The 14,021-nt window shown below is 40.4% G+C and overlaps 1 protein-coding gene and 1 pseudogene across 1 annotated transcript in view; both read left to right on the top strand.

Moving 5' to 3' along the window:
* STARD9 (StAR related lipid transfer domain containing 9) overlaps positions 1 to 14,021 on the top strand; it is a 122,520-nt gene that overhangs the window by 29,109 nt on the left and 79,390 nt on the right. The gene's annotated exons all lie outside the window — the stretch shown is intronic.
* On the top strand, positions 4,987 to 7,044 carry LOC112391259 (importin subunit alpha-1 pseudogene; annotated as a pseudogene).

The following is a 14,021-nucleotide window of genomic DNA, read 5'->3' as shown; positions in this document are numbered from 1 at the left end:
TTCCCTGTACCCATCAGTCATTGGTAAAAACTGCCTTCTAAAGAACAATTGGCTGTTATTCCTGTCCTGCCCCTAGGTTCTTCATATCAATTTTTTTTTTAAGATTCCATATATATGTGTTAGCGTATGGTATTTGTTTTCGTCTTTCTGACTTCACTCTGTATGACAGACTCTAGGTCCATCCTCCTCACTACAAATAACTCAGTTTCGTTTCTTTTTATGGCTGAGTTTGGTGCTTTGTGACCACCTAGAGGGGGTGGGATAGGGAGGGTGGGAGGGAGAGACGCAAGAGGGAGGAGATATGGGGATATATGTATAGCTGATACACTTTATTATAAAACAGAAACTAACACACCATTGTAAAGCAGTTATACTCCAATAAAGATGTTAAAAATAAAGAAAGAAAGCAAGAACATCTGGCTCTTAAAAGGTGTTTCAGTAACCTGAGGGCAGTCGTCCAAGAAAAACAGATAAAGAGACACAGATACTGACTTTTGGAAGTTAAAGCACACCCACTGGCTGGTGCACATGAAAATAGTAAAGGAATCCAAGTGTATATAGGTGTAGAACATTAACAGCACCTGCTATACCATCAAAGCTGGTCCAGAAGACTGAAGTAGGGAGCTAAGGAATTCTGAAATACATGCTGGTCTTGGAGAAGGCTGTGGAAAAACCACTCTGTGTATCCTGTCCTCAAAACTTCCTGGGAGAGCCCTGCCCCCAACACAGCTTCTGGTTATGTCTTGTGGTCAGTAAACACTCAGTCTACTGCATTCTCTGCATCTACCAGTATGGGCATTAAGAATTGATACTCATGGGCTTGCCTGGTGGCACAGTGGTTGAGAATCTGCCTGCCAATGCAGGGAGCACGGGTTCGTGCCCTGGTCTGGGAAGATCCCACATGCTGCGGAGCAACTTGCCCCGTGAGCCACAATTACTGAGCCTGCACGTTTGGAGCCTGTGCTCCGCAGCAAGAGAGGCCGCGATAGTGAGAGGCCCGCGCACCGCAATGAAGAGTGGCCCCTACTTGCCGCAACTAGAGAAAGCCCTCGCACAGAGGTGAAGAGCCAACACAGCCGTAAATGAATAAATGAATAAGTAAATAAATAAATAAACAAAGGATTGATACTCATAATGATGACCTCAAGTCCTGCCATTGCCAAATCCTTAGACACTAAGGAAGAGTATACCGAACACTTTGAAATTCTAATGTAAATGAAGTTGACAGTGGTTTCTGGCTATCCAATATATCAGAAATGTGTTTTTAATAAGAAAATCTCATTTTGTGATCATCTAGGTAAAAGTGACTTAACCATTGCTATGTGATAGTCACTCATGCTGCTCACTCAGTATTCCTGGCTTTTCATCTTCTGTTGCATGATAGAATTTCACTTCCTGGTCCCATTGTGTGAGGGGAGGGGGGCCATATTATGAGCTCTGTCCAGTATATTTTAAGGAGAAACGATGTCTGAGCCTTCAGTTGCTGGAATATGACCTTCCAAAGCCCTCTTTCCTTCTGGCACCAAGATCAGTAATGTCGGAGATAGGTAGTTCTGTCAGAGAAGCTACAACCATCAAGACCCCCTACTGACCCACAGGTAGCATGAGCCAGAAATAAACTTTTGTTGTTTTAAGCTACTATGCTTTAGAGGTTTGCTACAATAGCCTAAGCTAACCTAAGCTTGTCCTGACTGATGACTCTTCAGTGTTGATCTTATGAGTGACTTTAACTTTGGTACAGTATCAGTTATTGTAAGAAAATGGGTCAGGACTTCCTGGTGGCGCAGTGGTTAAGAATCTGCCTGCCAGTGCAGGGGACACGGGTTTGATTCCTGGTCCGGGAAGATCCCACATGCCATGGAGCAACTAAGCTGGTGGGCCACAACTACTGAGCCTGCACTCTAGAGCCCGCGAGCCACAACTACTGAGCTCGCCTGGTGCAACTACTGAAGCCTGCGTGCCTAGAGCCTGTGCTCTGCAACGAGAGAAGCCACTGCAATGAGAAGCCCGTGAACCATAACGACACCACAACGAAGAGTAGCCCCCGCTCGCCACAGCTAGAGAAAGCCTGCACGCAGCAACAAATACCCGACGCAGACAATAAATAAATAAGAAAATGGGTCTATGTGATCTGTGCATATACTTTCACTTTATTTTCAATGATAAATGATTTTAATGTATTTCAAAGGATTAGAAGGCCTTTCATGTATGTAGGACGCTCTTTGGTTTTGCTTTGTTTCTTATTCCACTAAGGACTTTTGCCTTACAACTGTGGGCCATATCTGTCCACCACCTGACTTAGTGAAGTTTTATTGGAACATAGCTATACCCATTTGTTTATGTAGTGTTTATGGATGCTTTTGTACAAAAAGGCAGAGTTGAGTAGTTGTGACAGAGACTCTGTGGCCCATAAAGCGTAATATATTTGCTGTATGGCTCATAATAGAAAAAAATTTGCTGACTCTGTCTCACAGATCCTTAATTATTAGGAATGGAAAGATTCCCGGATGATTTGCCTGAATTGCTGCAGATATCCTAGCTCTTGGAAGTTCTATCTGATGGAGTGAAGGCCTTCTCCTGGATCTGCAATGTCCCTTTACTTTATATACTACCCTGAAAGCAGTGAAACAGCTTATCCCTCTTGGATTCTGCCTATGAATAAGCAAAGACTCCCTCACGCTTGATAATCAAACCATTTTTCCGTATTGCCACCCTCGTTGTCTTTGTCCAGACCAACTGCTGGGCAAACTGCTAACGAGTCCACTTGTCATGTGACTGCTGCTCAGTGATTCGGCTTTGTGCTTGTTGCTGTTGACAGTTGAACCTGCCATTTTGATAGGGCTTTTTCAGGCTACATGGGAGAGAGGTGATCAGGTTGTCTCACACGATGGGTCATGAATGTGAGGCTACGTGAGGAAATAAGGAAACTGTCCACAGTCACACAGCCAGGCTACATGACAGTGGAACGTTATTCATTACTGCTCAGAATTCAGCAGTAACTGTAGGAGGCCAACAGCAGCTCTCTGTCTCGCATTCAGAGCTCTGCAAGAGTTGATCGTGTCTGTTAATCTTTATCCAATTTGGCATACCCTTATTAGCATTCTTATTTGGGGTCATCTAATGGTTGACAGTCCCTCTTTTGCCCATACTTGCTTTGCTTGGGGCCCAGTCAGATGGGGCCTAGAAAACAGGGTTAAATGACATAAAACGTGGCAGATTATGATCAAGGAATCCCTTGTGGTTGTCTTCTTAGAAGTGGCTGTGGGAATGGCAAGTCTTTAGGTTCTATTCCAATAAATCCATCTTTCATCTTTTCTCATAAGATCCTGTATAAAGAATCTGTCTTTTTGCAAGGAAGAGGGAAGCATTAGAGCTAGAAACCCATCTATCTGGCCTGGGAATTCCTTGCTTATGTCCAGAGAGTATGAAAGCCGCATATGGGACCTACCAGATGGCACATGCCACTTGGACAGTTGTTCATGGGAACATTCCTTAGCAAAAAAGCATTGTTAGAAATGGCAAAATCTTGTATAAACAAAGATATGTGTTTTGGTGATCTCAAAGCTCAGTTTTTCTGATTCCTTCAGTAATCAGAGGCTTAAACTAAGAATGTGAATTTATGTTTCTCTGTGTGGTATGTGTATCTGTTACCTCTGTATGAGTATTTGCTGCTATATGCAATTTTCTTTTTTTTTAAATTAATTTATTTTTGGCTGCGTTGGGTCTTTGTTGCTGTGTACGGGCTTTCTCTAGTTGCTGTGAGCGGGGACTACTCTTCATTGCGGTGCACGGACTTCTCATTGTGATGGCTTCTCTTGTTGCGGAACATGGGCTCTAGGCATGTGGGCTTCAGTAGCTGTAGCTCACGGGCTCTAGAGCGCAGGCTCAGTAATTGTGGCACACGGGCTTAGTTGTTGTGTGGCATGTGGGATCTTCCCAGACCAGAGGTTGAACCCATGTCCCCTGCATTGGCAGGCAGATTCTTAACCACTGTGCCACCAGGGAAGTCCCTCTTTTTCTTTACATTTTTTCTTTTCAGAAAAAGAAGCCCTAGAAAAATAGACAGGGATTTCTATTTTTATCTTTTGATAAAGGTGATAAGAGTTGCATTCAGTAGGGCATATTTTAGGGTCTGACACCAGAGGGACCCTAGACTTTCCTCTTTGACACCCCATCTCCTTCCTAGATGAAAGGTGGTGGAGTATAGTGATTAAAAATATGGTTTATGGGCTTCCCTGGTGGCACAGTGGTTGAGAGTCCACCTGCCGATGCAGGGGATACGGGTTTGTGCCCCGGTCCGGGGAGGATCCCGTGCTCCGCGGCGGGAGAGGTCACAACAGTGAGAGGCCCGCGTACTGCAAAAAAAAAAAAAAAAAAAAGGTTTATTTTCCAGTTTCACAGATTACTGGCTGTGATCCTGGACTAGTCCCTTTATCTCTCTGTGCTTCACTTATTTCATCTATAAAACAGCGATAATGATACCTACCTCAGAGTTGTTGTGAGGACTAAATGAGTAAGTAAATATAACACACTTAGAACAGTGCTTCGCAGATAATAAATGCTACATAAGTGTTATTATTATCTTCTCTGATACCTGATCACCATCTTATCCAGCACACAATAATTTCTCCAATCCCTTTTCTATTCACAACAAAGTATCCTTCTGTCCTTCCTGGTAGCATGTGCATTTTAATAGGGGCACTGTGAAGTTACAGCAAACTCAGATGAATTACTCTAATGGAGAGAATTTCTAGTATTCTACAGGGTGGTGGGGAAAATCATTTGGGGGCACGTCGTGGCAAGAGGTTGAAGAATCAGGGGAAATCACATGCTTAGAGAATATCTAGAAAGAAGAGACTTGAATATGTCTCAGCTTCCTTCCATTTCTAGCCCCAAGTTTTCTTAAGTCAAGAAGGTATAGGGTCTGCACAGCCTCCTGTGGAAACCTGAGCTGGCTCTGTAGCTTTCTCCCTGTGTCTCATAACCATGTCCAGCAACAGGAATGCTAACTCACCAGCTGCCTGCCTTAACAGATTCAAGGGCATGATAGTACAGAAAAGAGGCTGCACTGAATACTGGTTAATGTGGAGCTGAGGAAAGCTAATAAGCTAAGAAGGATGACCAGGTGCTGAAAAGGAGAAATGTAAGGTTGCTTCCTGAGGCTGCTGCTTCTCCACTGCAAGAAAACCAAAACAACCAGGGCACTGTAAATTGGTCTGTTGATGATACTGTCAAAGGCATCAATAGCAGCAGTTTGGAAAGCCAGCTCCAAGCGACTCAAGCTGCCGGGAAACTGCCTTCTAGGAAAAACAGCCCCCCGTAGACAACATAATCTGGGCTGGTTTGATTCCAGAATTTGTGTCCTTCTTGGGCAGAACTGACTTTAGTCCCATTCAGTTTGAATCTGCTTGGGTGCTCATTAACATTGCCTCTAGGACGTCAGAACAGACTGGGGCTGGGACTTCCCTGGTGGTCCAGTGGGTAAGACTCCACACTCCCAATGCAGGGGGCCCAGGTTCGATCCCTGGTTGGGGAACTAGATCCTGCATGCATGTCGCAACTAAAGATCCTGCATGCCGCATCTAAGACCCGGCGCAGCATGCATGCATAAATCAATCAATCAGAACAGACTGGGATATAGAAGATGTGGCACATATATACAATGGAATATTAGCCATAAAAAGAAACGAAATTGAGTTATTTGTACTGAGGTGGATGGACCTAGAGTCTGTCATACAGAGTGAAGTAAGTCTTTAAAGAGGAAAAACAAATACCATATGCTAACACAGATATATGGAATCTAAAAGAAAAAAAAAAAAAGGTTCTGAAGAACCTAGGGGCAGGACAGGAATAAAGATGCAGACGTAGAGAATGGACTTGAGTATACAGGGAGGGGGAAGGGTAAGCTGGGACTAAGTGAGAGAGTGACATTGACATATATAAACTACCAAATGTAAAATAGATAGCTAGTGGGAAGCAGCTGCATAGCATAGGGAGATCAGCTCGGTGCTTTGTGACCACCTAGAGGGGTGGGATAGGGAGGGTGGGAGGGAGACGCAAGAGGGAGGAGATGTGGGGATATATGTATACGTATAGCTGATTCACTTTGTTATACAGTAGAAACTAATACAAAATTGTAAAGCAATTATACTCCAATAAAGATGTTAGAAAAACAGACTGGGGCTATACTGTCCCAGCATTCATTTCTCTGCTGGCATCTCCCCATGCTTACATCAGTGAACAAGGTGTATGGGCTCTTGGAAACATTGCAGGTGATGGTTCAGTTTTTTTTGACTAGGCTATCAAGTGTAGTGCAGTTGATCCACTGTTGGCTTTTTCTTGCAGTTCCTAATGTGTCATCTTTAGCATGTGGTTACTTGTAGCACCTTACCTGGACACTTTCAAACCTTTGTTGCAACAAGAGTCCTGCATCCCTGTTAGATGCTGTGGAGCAAATTCTTCCTAGTTTAGTTCGTCTCCTGTATCATGATGTCCAGAAGTATTAGCAGATATATGGACAATATCAAATACCATAGCTGGCCACCATCACCAGATACAGTGAGTTGTGAATCATGGATTCGTTCCATTCCTCATTGGTGTTCTAAGGCAGACTTTAAGATGCAAAAGGAAGCTTTATGGGCTGTGACCAGCTAGAAAAGTTGTGGAACAGTTGAACAGATTGTGTAACAGATTGTTCGTTGGGGCATAGTAGAATTGTTGATGAACCTCTGAACTGTGAAAGATACCAAAATTACCATGCTTATTCTGAATGCTATTTCAGGTGTCTTCCAGGCTGCTGAGAAACTAGGTGAAACTGAGAAACTTAGTATAATTGAAGAATGTAGGGGTCTGGACAAAACTGAAGCTCTATAAAACCATGAAAATGAGTCTGTGTACAAATTTTCATTAAGTTTGATTGAGAAATGCTTCCCTGTGGAGGAACAAGAATATCAAAATGTGCCAGAAACTGCCTCTGAAGGCTGTACATCCCAAGTTCCGGATGGCATTCTGGGACCACTTTTAGATTGTACAACTAAAGCATAAGTTTATTATACCAGACGTGTACTATGTTTGGTATAAGTTTGTTTTACTGTTTCTCTAAGAGCTCTTAAATGTGGTTTGCTATGGTAAAACTACTTTTTACAAGGAAACTATACTTGAACAGTTCCAAACTGTGCATATTGTATGAAGCTTCTCCTCTCAAAGGGTTTCTTAATTTCAGTGTGGAATTTCATATCTTGCAGTGTCCTATAAAAAGATTATTTCACCCTTTGCTTCAAAAAAAAAAAAAAAGCAGCAGCAGCTGTGGGTCAGCAGGCAGTCAGGGCCTAGAGGGTTCAGGGGAGGCCTCAGGTTTTGTTGCAGTTCTGATAGAGGAATTTAGACTTTATACTTTGGAGTGTCTAGAGGTAAGGGTCATATTCTATAAAAATAAAAACACCAGTAATAAGGATATATGGTCAAGGATATTTATTTGAACCATTTTGAGTAGGGATAAAATAGTAGAAACAAGTGATTGCCCATTTATAGGGGAACGATTGACTCAATTTTGGTACATATACACTGAAATATATTGCAGATGTCTTAGAAGAATTCAAAACCCATAAATATGTGAGTGAGCATGTGTGTATTTATGGTTATGACTGTGGGAAGAACAAGAAATGATGCCAGTTGTTAATGTCTTACCCACAGGTGGGGGTTAATGTATGAGGGAGGAAAAGAGGAAGGGAAAAGAGGGGTGGCAAATAGAAAGGAAATAAAAAGAAGCATTGCCCCTGCAGCATGCATGATAGCCCAGTTATTTTAATTAATTATTTATTTGACTGCATCGGGTCTTAGTTGCAGCACGCAGCATCTCTCGTTGCGGTGCGCAGGCTTCTCTCTAGTTGTGGTGCGTGGGCTCCAGAGAGCGCAGGCTCAGTAGTTGGCGGCACGTGGGCTTAGTTGCCCTGTGGCATGTGGGATCTCAGCTCCCCAGCCAGGAATCAAACCCACCTCCCCTGCATTGGAAGGCGGATTCTTAACCACTGGACTGCCAAGGAAGTTCCCCAATTATTTTAAATTGTGTTTGTGTAACTGTGGATTTGTGTATGCATGAAAAAAGGAAGAGTTGTATCTATGGGAAATAACCTGTATGTTAGTGCTATATTATGTGATAAAAAGCAAGTTGCAGGTTGACGTGCATTATATGTGTCTCTTTCAATGAAAATAAAGAAAAACGAAGAACTGTATATCCTTATATATGTGGAGAAAGGTATGGAAAGACATACCTGTTGGTTATATCCTTTCCGTCAGTACCTGAAGGGGACTTGTTGGATACTTAAATGAGTAGGATTAGGGGTTGAGGTAGGGATGGAAGGTTAGTTTTTTCTTCATGCGTTTTATTTTTTCACTTGGTACAAGAAGTGGGTGTTCTTTGTAGTTTGAAAAACAGCAAAGAAAGAAAAAAAAGTAATCTTGTCTGTCTCTAATAAGGCTTCAAATTCTGGTCATTTAATAATAGCAATGTTGGTGAAATTTGGGGGTGAGATTATAATTCTCTTCATGTGCACACGAAAAGGTTAATGGAGCAAAAAGACTCCAAAAGTGATTAACAAATGGCAGAAGGATCAGATTTTATTGTTTTTGACCAAAGGCTTTAACAAAATTTTACTGAGACTGCTATTTAGAAATACTCAAAGGAAACTTGGTAAAGTTTCTCCCAGCGTGAAGCAAAACAACAGGAAGTAAGGAAACCTTGAAGAACAATTTTAAATTGTAGGGTAATAGCTTAGTGTTCAACAGATAAGATTTGCCTTTCCTGATAACTCTGGTGAACAGTTATTTTGCTAGTGGCAGAATATCACAGTGGTTAAAAGCAAGAGCTTTGTTTAGAGGTACTTGCTACCCATGGGATGTCAATTTTCTCATGTGAACATTAGAGAACTTTGATAATATTAACTACCCTCATAGATGTATTGTGAGGATTAAATGGGTTAATAACATTTAAGGTGCTGAGAGCCTAACACAAAATAATTGCTCAGTAAATGTTACTAGCTATATGAATCTAAAACTCTGGTTTTTGAAAAAGCGCTTTTAAAAAAAATTGTAGACTTTTTAATGATGGCCATTCTGACCGGTGAGAGGTGGTACTTCATTGTAGTTTTGATTTGCATTTCTCTAATGATTAGTGATGTTTAGCATCTTTTCATGTGCCTATTGGCCATCTGTGTTTCTTCTTTGGAGAAACGTCTCTTTAAGTTTTCTGCCCACTCTTGGATTGGGTTGTTTGTTTTTTTGTTGTTGAGTTGTATGAGCTGTTTGTTGACTAAAGCACTTCTGTTGAAGTATTCATTGTGCAAAGTAATCCTAACAATCATCCTTAAACAATAGGAGTGCAAAGCACAGTGTTTTGCTTTAATAGGCACTTTACAAATATTGGTTGAGTAAATAATTTCATACGGCTTTGTTAGAGTCTGTTTAGATTAATATCATTTCACATATTTATATTTTTCAAAAATTTAAAAGGAAAAGTACATATATAGGGTGATAATTTGGGTGCATCTCAGTTAATGGATTCAAGAATAAAAGAGATTCCTATGTACTTAAATATAGACAGCTTTCAGTAGGGAAATATGAGGGTACTAATTTGTATTTTAGAAAATTATTATGAAGGAGAGGATTCTGGGAAGAAAGCAGGAATCTGTCTTCCCACCTAGATGACAATTGCACTGGCAGAATCCATCTTAAGTAACTGTTTTGGAACTCTGGAGTCTATTGAAGACTTGCCACTTCCAGAGGAAGACTTGGAGGACAAATTGAAGTTAATTTCAGCTCTTAACATAGTAGCAGCCACCCATTCCCTATTCCCAGCCAAGTGGCAGGCAGCTATGCACTGGTCCTGGAGCATCTTGCACGTAGCTTGCAGAAGTCAGGGTGGGCAAAAAGGACCCTGTTTTCCAAATATCAGGAATCTACTCTGATTGCTAATTGCTGCTTCTGATCACAGAGGTGCAGACAAAGAGGTAGGCAGCCATTGTTGTTGCACCTTTCTCCAAGTCCCTCCCCATCCTGCTGAAGTGACTTCCAGGGGATTTAAAGGGCCAGCACCCTTCTCCCCACCCCCACCCCACTTCATTTTTCTCTTTTTGGGAGCCAGATATTTATGACCAGGGCATTCAAAAACAACAAAACACACAGGGAAAATTAAAAAGTGACCAGATATGCCCAGGGAAAGGCTCAGAAAAGACCTGAGAATACTTTAGCTTTATACCTCTGTCTGATCCTCAGCACAGAGACAGCCTACAACAATCAAAAACACAAAAACAATAAATGAAAAGAATAACAAGAGACAGCATATGCTGGAGAAAGGAAAGAATCTGATTTCCAGAGTTACTACATTATTAGGTTCAAACGTCCAGTTTTCAACAAAAAAGTCACAATACAAAGAAACATGGAAGTGTAGTCCATGTAAAGGAAAAAATTAACAGAAACCACCCCTGAGAAGGACCTAAAGGCAGATATACTAGACAGAGACTTTTAACTGTCCTAAAAATTCTCAAAGAACTAAAGGAAGATATGAAGAAAGTCATTAAAACGACGTATGAATAAAAACCATATGATCACTTGAATACACGCAGAAAAAGCTTTTAACAAAATTGAACATCCATTTACGATAAAAACTCTCCACAAAGTGGGTATAGAGGGAGCATACCTCTACATAATAAAGGCTATATATGACAAGCTCACAGCTAACCTGATACTCAGTGGTGAAAACCTGAAGCATTTCCTTTGAGATCAGCAACAAGACAAGGATGCCCACTCTTGCCACTTTTATTCAACACAGTATTGGAAGTACTAGCTACAGCAATCAGACAAGAAAAAGAAATAAAAGGAATCTAAATTGGAAAGGAAGAAGTAAAACCATCACTGGTTGCAGATGACATGGTACTGTACATAGAAAATCCTAAAGATGCCGCCAGAAAACTACTAGAGCTCACCAATGAATTTGGTAAAGTTGCAGGACACAAAATTAAAATACAGAAATCTGTTGCATTTCTATACACTAACAACAATCTATCAGAAAGAGAAATTAAGAAAAAAATCCCATTTACCATCACTTCAAAAAGAATGAAATAACTAGGAGAAAACCTAGTCATAGCACTTTCTCCATACACTGCACAAATCTTTTTTTTGTATTCGGTTGCATTTTTACCTTGCTTGAAATAATAAAGCATAGCACGCCAAAAATGTTGCTTTTTTCTTCCATCTTCAATATTAAAATGGCTACACAAAAATTCACCAATTTTGATAAGTCTTTTTCAAAGGCACTGATATGACAGCTCTCACATACAATCTAACAAAATTGTTTCAAATGAAGTTAAATACAACCAAGTGCTACTAGAGCTATCTTTTTTGTTTGTTTGTTTGTTTTTTTGCGGTACGTGGGCCCCTCACTGTTGCGGCCTCTCCCATTGCGGAGCCCAGGCTCCAGACGTGCAGGCTCAGCGGCCATGGCTTACGGGCCAAGCCGCTCCGCAGCATGTGGGATCCTCCCGGACCGGGGCATGAACCCACGTCCCCTGCATCGGCAGGCGGACTCTCAACCACTGCGCCACCAGGGAAGCCCTACTAGAGCTATCTTATGGAAAAAAACAAATGAACCTTTTGGCCAACCCAATGAAAGACCTGTACTTGGAAAGCTATAAGACGCTGCTGAAAGAAATTGAAGATGACACAAACAGGTGGAAAGATATATCATGTTCATGGTTTGGAAGAATTAATATTGTTAAAATGACCCTACTACCCAAGGCAGTCTATAGAGTCAACACAATCCCTATCAAAATACCAATGGCGTCTTTCATAAAACTAGAATAAATCATTATAAAATTTGTATGGAAACACAAAAGACCCCAAAGAGCCAAAGCAATTTTGAGAAAGAAGAACAGAGCTAGAGGTGTCATGCTCCTTGACTACTGACTATACTACAAAGCTACAGTAATGAAAAGACTATGGTACTGGTACAAAAACAGACACATAGCTCAGTGGAATAGAATAGAGAGCCCAGAAATAAACCCATGTACTTATGATTAATTAATCTATGACAAAGGAGGCAATAATATACAATGCAGAAGAGACAGTCTCTTCAGTAAGTGGTGATGGGAGAACTGGACAGCTACACGTAAAAGGATGAAATTAGAACATTTTCCCACATCATGTACAAAAATAAACTAAAAATGGATTAAAGACCTAAATTTAGGATTAGAAACCATAAAAATCCTAGAAGAAAACATAGGCAAAACACTCTTTGACATAAATCACAGCAGTATTTTTTGATCCATATTCTAAGGCAGTGGAAACAAAAGAAAAAATAAACAAATGGGAACTAATTAAATTTAAAAGCTTTTGCACAGCAAAGGAAACCATTGGCAAGATGAAAAGACAACCTACTGAGTGGGATAAAATATTTACAAATGATATGACCGTTAAGGGGTTAACACCCAAAATATTTAAATAGCTCATACAACTCAGTATAAAACAAACAAAAAACCAACCTGATTAAAAAATGGGCAAAAGACCTGAATAGACATTTTTCCAAAGAAGACATACAGATGGCCAACAGGCACATGAAAATATGCTTAACATCACTAATCATCAGAGAAATGAAACTCAAAACCACAATGAGATATCATCTCACACCTGTCAGAGTGACTATCATCAACGACCACATATAACAAATGTTGATAAAGATGTGGAGAAAAGGAAACCCTTGTACACTGTTGGTGGGAATGTAAATTGGTGCAGCCACTGTGGAAAACAGTATGGAGGTTCCTCAAAAAACTAAAAATAGAATTACCATATGATCCAGTATTCCACTCCTGGGTATATATCCAAAGAAAATGAAAACACTAATTTGAAAAGATGCATGCACTTCAGTGTTCATAAGCAGCGTTATTTATAATAGCCAATATACGGAAGCAACCTGAGTGTCCATCAACAGATGAATGGATAAAGAAGATGTGATATATATCTATATATATCTATATATATCTATATATATATATAGATATAATATATTTGTGTGTGTGTGTGTGTTTGTGTGTGTGTGTGTATGTCATGGAATACTACTCAGTCATAAAAAAGAATGAAATCTTGCCATTTGAAACAACATGGATGGACCTGGAGGATATTATGCTTAGTGAAATGAATAAGATAAAGACAAATACTGTACATATCACTTATATGTGGAACCTAAAAAATAAAACAAACAGATGAATATAACAAAACAGAAACAAACTGGCACATATAGAGAACAAACTAGTGGTTACCAGTGGGGAGAGGTGAGGGGCAAGATAGGAGTAGGGGATTAAGAGGTACAAACTACTATGTATAAAATAAATAAGCTACAAGGATATATTGTACAGCACAGGGAATATAGCCAATATTTTATAATAACCTTAAATGAAGTATAATCTGTAAAAATTTTTAATCACTTTGTTGTACACCTGAAACTAGTATGATATTGTAAATCATCTATACCTCAATTTTTTTGGCTAAGCCATGTGATATGTGGGATCTTAGTACCCCGACCAGGGATTGAACCCGCACCCCTTGCAGTGGAAGCACAGAGTTGTAACCACTGGACCACCAGGGAAGTCCCATATACCTCAATTTTTTAAAAATGAAAGAAAAGAAAACCTCGTCCTTTGCATCACCCCAATATTTAGTCTTATCTTAAAACATATCTGACTTTCTAAATTTCACCTGGACAGCCATGCATTTTCACTACTCGCAGCTTTATATGTGTTATTCATACTGCCTTGATAATCAACCTAGTAATTAAAATCCTACTCATGGCTTGAGGCCCACTTCAGATGTTCCCTGTTTCATGAAGTCTTCCCTGCTTCTTCAGTTGAATTCAGTTCTGTTGAATGTCTTCCTTTTGCTCTTCCAGGTCAACTCTTCATCGTTTTCTACCTTTTTCTATGCCCCAAAGGCTGACCTGTTGGACTAAGCATTGGGCTTCCTTGCCCTCTGGCTTG

Source organism: Neophocaena asiaeorientalis, unplaced genomic scaffold (assembly GCF_003031525.2).
Source record: "Neophocaena asiaeorientalis asiaeorientalis breed wild unplaced genomic scaffold, Neophocaena_asiaeorientalis_V1.1 scaffold119, whole genome shotgun sequence".
NCBI classification, from domain to species: Eukaryota; Metazoa; Chordata; class Mammalia; order Artiodactyla; family Phocoenidae; genus Neophocaena; species Neophocaena asiaeorientalis.
This window is presented reverse-complemented; position numbering and strand designations above follow the sequence as displayed.